This window comes from Eulemur rufifrons, chromosome 27, assembly GCF_041146395.1.
Source record: "Eulemur rufifrons isolate Redbay chromosome 27, OSU_ERuf_1, whole genome shotgun sequence".
NCBI classification, from domain to species: Eukaryota; Metazoa; Chordata; class Mammalia; order Primates; family Lemuridae; genus Eulemur; species Eulemur rufifrons.
Window position 1 is genome coordinate 19,367,955 of NC_091009.1, and position 6,491 is coordinate 19,374,445.

A 6,491-nucleotide genomic window follows, 5' to 3' on the forward strand; every position below is an offset into this window, starting at 1 on the left:
AAACCGAAATGGTATAGCCTAATATACTTCTGGGACCACCATCGAATACACCATTCACCAAAACATAGTTATGTGGCACATGACTGTATTAGCTTATTAAATATTTTTAACAATCTCAAGTGTTATTAACACCGCCATTTTACAGATGGGGAAACTGAGATATTGTCCAAGGTCACACAGCCAGGAAGCAGCAGAGTCACGTTTCTCAGGCAGTCCTGCTGGAATGTGTTTCTCTACAATACGCAGCCTTTCTCCTGTTGGCCGTCTATCGGCTACCAGCAAAGGGGATGGCCAGCTATCCCAGCGACATAGGTGAATCTTATCACCTCATTAAGAATGGAATTAATTGGTCCATTGTGCGACTCTTTATCATGTTCTGTTGCCCAAAGGCCAAAGCAGAGGAAATAAACAGTGAATTTTCCGGGGGTCAGGGATAAACATGGCCATTAGAATCTCCGGGGAGCTTTTAAAAAATACTTATATCCTGAGACCTAGCCCAGAACAACAATATGAAAAGACAGACAGTGACTCCAGGAATTTTTTTTTAAAAACTCTCCAAGTGATTGTAACAAGTAGTCGGATTTGAAAACTACTGAACTTGGCAAATCCAGATGGAGGAAAAAAGAGGGAGGAAGTGTTTCCTTCACACACTGAGGACAGCTGAAGGTGGGTGGGTAGACAGGGAGGACAGGAAAGGGTGGAGGCTCCATAGATCCAGATTTGGGGGGAGTGGGCAAATTGAGGAGGAAAAGATCGCAAGAGAGGAAGCTGTGGTTAACCAGGGACATTCTTGATGGTTATGGGAGAGCTCCTTCCAGAAGGAATAATAGAAACCCCTCGTCACTGTTTCTGGAAAGAATTAAACATCTGTCCCCCAAATGATCACATTCCTGCAAAAACAGAATCATACATCTAAAACAAAACTGGTTCATGGACAAAGTATATACAGTCTATAGTGCAGCAAGAGCCCTTTCATCTGGGCTTCTCAAACTATCTGTAACGAAAGAGCAGGTTTTTTTGTTGGTTGTTTTGTTTTAATTTCCAAACTGTTGTGATCTGATATTTTTGTAAAATAGAATAAAAAATGAATTGCTAGGATATGAATTAAAAAACCCAAATGCCTACAAAATACAAACTCAAATATTTTTATTACTAGATTCAATAGACATAAAATTGCTCTGTCCAATTGCTATAATTTCTCTAAACGCTCTCAATTGCTATATCTTAACATCTCATCACGGAACAAACACTTACATATGTCTTTCCTTCTCACCAGAACAGTGGAAACATTGTACAAAACAAACTCAACTGATTTTCTCTTAACAGTTATGTGACTTTGGAGAAGTTCCCTAATACATTTGAGGATCCATTTTCTCATCTGCAAAGGGAGATTAAGGACTGTTGGAAAAAGTAGAAAATACATGCATAAAACATCTTTCCCATTGAGATCATACGTAATACTCAATGAGCAGTTGCTATTATGTTGCTGTGAAATTTCTCATTCCTATGTATATAGCTCAGAGTCTGAAATAAGAATAGAAATCAAATCGAAATAATACACAAAACTCTAGAATGTTAGATCAGAAGGGGATTTAGGATTACAAACTTGATGCTTTATCAACGAGGAGACTGGGTCTCAGATTGATGGAGTAACTTACTTGCCTGAGGTTTTGCAGTAGATAAGGACCAGTGTTGGGACTCAGGTCTTGGTTTTCTGATTCCAAGTGCATTGCTCATTTTCTAATGGCCATTTAAAAAAATGAATTCCCAGTGATAGGCGACTCTATGTGGAGGGCTGGTTATGGAGAAGCCTGGTCTGCCTGTACATCTGGTTTCCATCCATTACATCCTGGGGGCCAGTGCTCTCTTCTCTCACTGCTCACGTTGGCATCTTATGTATGTTGATTTAGACAAAGATATGTAGCAATGAGAGTGGAAAAATAAGAGGGAGGAAAAAATGAAGTGCTTGTTGACCAGAGAGTAAAGATCAAAATATACTCTTCCTCCGTATTTTGTACTGTGTGTGGACCTCCAAGTCAGAGACGTCATAAAGAGGACTTGAGTGACAAATCTGCTGTTTCCAATCCTTTTCTTCTTTGTTCCTGCAGCACTGAGCTTCCAGGCTCTTCAAACTTGACTTGCTTGTGTTTTCTTGGATGCTTTCTGCTACTTTGCCAGTCATCAGTGTCACAGTGGAACTCTCTCGCTTGGCATCTCAGCATGAAATGACTTGTTAATAATAGAATAAGCTGATACTCATTGGGTCTGAGCTGCTCTGATAGACAGAAGTGATCACCTCTCTGGTTTTTTTGCATTTGCTTATGCTGTTGAGAGAATATATAGCAATGACTCTAGAACTTTGGCCACTATATGTGTCTTTGGAATATTAAGCAAAAATGCACACAATTTAAATTTAGTTTTATTCCAGATAATGAGATTGAACAGTTATAACAGTATTCGCTAAGAATTTGTATAGGCCCTTTTTAATTCCAATAACTCAACTAGAATTCTGCTTGGACAACATATGATGTTCCCTAATTTTAGTATTTTATTTTGTGTGATTAGGGACCACGTATTATGCAGGCTTTATTAGTCATTTGTTTTTTTTTCTCAAAGAAGCACATGAACTCTCACAGTATATTATTTACACAGATATTTTATTCTCACACATGGCATAGATTAACCTGCTCTTCTTAAAAGCTTGTATAACAGTTATCTGTCCCTCAAATGGATATGGCATCGTTTGAATTGCCCTTTGAACTTACTTTTGCTCTGAAGAACATGGATTTGTAATGATCCATATCCCTGAGTCATACAAAATTGTTTCCAAAGAGGCCATGTGAAGGTACAAGTAGAGTCTAAAATCAAGGTAGGGAATGAGAAAACAGAACTTCCAACTATAGCCTGTAGCCCACTGTTTTAAGCAACTAAATCCTTCATCCAAAAAAGGCTACTAAGGTGCCACTGAAATATGATCAGGCCAGCAAACTTGATATTATTGTTTTTCATCCACTGGGTGGAACAACAGGGTATAGTTTTTCTCTCCTGTTTCTTATAGCTGGCACCTGAAGAAAAAAATCCTCTGCTATGGCTTCCTCCTCTTCCTCTTCTGCCTTCTCCTTTTCTTAGAATAGCACATTTTTGTTCAATAATTTTCCATGAGAGGTCTTGCCATTTCTTTCACCGATCTTTGGATGCTGGTATTCTTCAATTTTTTTCATTTCATTTTGGACATTCATCTTTGGATTCATATCTGTACTTTTCTTGTCAGTTGCTTCAAGACTAATCATTTTTTCATAATAATTTAGGCACCAAATACCTACTGCTTCATTTAAGCAGAACTAATAAAATATATTCTCTTAATACTTTTATTTGGGGTGTTCAAAGGAGAGTTAGTGCCCCTTTAAAGCTTTGATGACTTATTTTTTATTTTAAGGTCCAGAAATAGATGCTGAAAGGGTCTGTGGCATTATTACATTCAGGCCTCTACTTTCAGTACTATTAGTATAAAAAAAATAAGGGAACAGAGATATCTACATATCGCTCTCTTTACTCTCTAGAGCTTTTGTATAACTATAATAGGACATTTTAGCTTATGTGCTAGAACTAATTCATCTAAAGGATTGATGCCCCCTCCAAAGTTGTCACCTTGGGAAAATACACTATTACGCATAAATTCCATTAACACAGTTTGCTCAAATAACGTTTTATAACCCCCTTTTTGAAATAATCTTGAGGACCTGATTAATGGCAAATTGATTTTTTTAATTTTTTTTTTTTTTTTTTTGAGGACGGGCTTGTTTTTTTGGAAATAGTCAAATGTCCTGTAGGAGTAAAATTGGATGGACAATTTGATCATTGGTGGTATAATATCATCCACGGTCTAAAAAGAAATTTGACTCTAAATACATGACACTGATCCTCAAGGCATTTCCTACAGATTTATGGGAATTTTTGAGCAACGACAGTGCCATTAGAATAAGTGTGTAGCCAACTACGGTGACCAGTTTGATAGGCTGTGACCTATTTAACAGAAAGGCTCTGGAATGTAAGTTAAATCAAAAATATGATTGAGATTCACAATTTTTAACTTTCCTTACCTTTGTAAAGTTCTATATTGTCTAGCATCAGATCAAAAGGATCCTTCATTTGGTCAGGATAAAGGCAGCCAGTCCTGGAAGAACCAAGAACTAAACTCCAGCCTCCTTTTTAGACTTCATAACACTAGCTCTTGGCTTTCTTTGGCTCTGTGGTTTGCAGAAACCTCTTTTCTGTCTTTCAGTGTGTTGTTTTCACATACGGGTTTCTTTGCTTCTTGTATTTTTATTTCTCTGAACAAGTAGAAAGGATTGAAATTGAAGACAGAGAGCCTAACTGAGACAGCTGAGACAAGGGCCATTTGCAATAATGAGAGAAATGTTTCACTACAAATGAAACTGCATATCCTTTTAAGTATATGTGAGATATATTTTTGTTTTTCTTTGCAGTTGGAAGCCTAGTGGATCTGCCTAAATTTTTGATAAAAATAAAATATAATCAATCTTTTTAGATAACATACATGATTTTCCTAAATATGTTAATATTACCTTTGGGTGCCTTCTCTTTAGTGTACCAAACACTGTTTGACATGGTACAAAAGAATTCAGCACTGACTTCCTGAATTATCACAAATCTTTAATTACAGGTGCCTGTGTTTCAAGGTTGTAGCTGAGGCTTATTTATTAAATACTTTGATGTTCATCGATATTTCATCTTAATTTTAATCAACTAAGTATCGTAACCCTGAAATGACAAAAATGACTTTTTGCTTCAAGTGTGCCACTATCTTCTTATATTTTTTATCTTCTTATATTTTCTCATAAACGTCATAATAAGAAGTTTGTTTCAAGTGGATGGGCAGAGCCACTTAAAATCACCCATGCTCCTTATTTCAAAAATGAATAATTAGATTCAAGTGGTTAAAACATATTTTTGTCTCATTAGTTAACACAGGCATTTTTGATATTGTATTTGCTAAGTATTTCTTCATTCAGTAACCTAGATTCAAGGTGTAACATCTTCAAAAAAATAAACGCCCTTAATCTTTGATGCCCTTAGTGTATAAATAACTGCAGAAGAAAAGTATCACAACATACACTTGCATGGGGAAAGCATATTTGAACCATTGGGACGAGATAGATTTCATCAGTAAGACTCAATCAAAAACTGACATTATATAAACAGAAATAGAATCCCACTTCCACCCAAACTATGTTGTGTAGCTGGTTATGTTTCTCACATTTTCAAAATTCTGATTTCAACATGTGTTCTATTTCTGATGAAAACCATGAGTTCTGCCCTTTTTCTGAAAGCATTTATCTTCTCCCCCTTTGGGTGGCTTGTGATTTGGTTAGTCATGCATGGCTTGAAATTCTAACATTTTTGCTTCCCTTTAGATAATATTTCTGGATGTTTGGATCAGGATGTCAAAATTCCCTCTGCTCCATTCTCAAGTCCTAGTTTTAATTCCTTTATCATGCTGCAGTTCACGGTTATTAGATTTCCCTTGGACCTTTATTCAAAAGGTAATACATCAAATACACAATGCACCAAGCTTCTCTGCATACTGAAAAAAATATGCGCTTTAGTGTTTGGAACAAGATATGATACGTACATACATAAACATATTTGAAATCCAAGTGTCTCCTTCAGACCTTCCTTTAAAAGAAGCCAGAAAGTAGATCGTGGTGGGGACAGAGACAGGGTGGGGGCAGATGTGGGGAGGGGGGTACAAAATTGAACTTTCCAAGATCAGTGCTTAACATAAAAATTTCATCACAATCTTTATCATCTTGCAGTGGTTGCAGAAAAGGCCTGGGCTCCCTCCACCTTTAACTTCCTAAAGTCGCCTATTTTACCTTCAAATCTGATGAAGTGTCAAAGTCATTTACCAGTAATGAGTTCTGCTGCAAATTTTATTTTGCTTGGAATTTAATTAATGGGCCAAAGACTTTCCATTGTGATTTGAGCAAATGAATAATAAATCAAGAAAGGAGATTTGTCAGGGAAGGAACATCTGTTTCTTACAAGCGTTACAACATGACTACAGCTTGGCTGTGCATTACCAGCACAAAGACAGTAGGAGTCCTCTCCGGTGGAGCTCTCTTCATTTATTGCTCCACTGAAGGTGAACAGAGAGCACTCTAATGGGCCTCTGGTGTTAATAAAAGCTTTGCGCTTCTCCAGTTTGGCTGTAGCCTCTTCCTTTAGGGTGCTACTGTCCTTAGTACATGGTTTGTTGAGCCACGTCAGGATTCTGCAGTGTCAGTACTTTATTGGATGATTAATAAGGGAAAGACAAATTCATAAGCAGAAACAATATGAAATTACCATCATATTAGTGTTCACTGTCATGCTTTTTATTTTGGGGGGTTTGTAAATGAGATCGTGATTGAAGTTAAGTACTTTGACTTGCACTGTCAAAAAGCAAAAATAGGTCACCCGACCTGTTG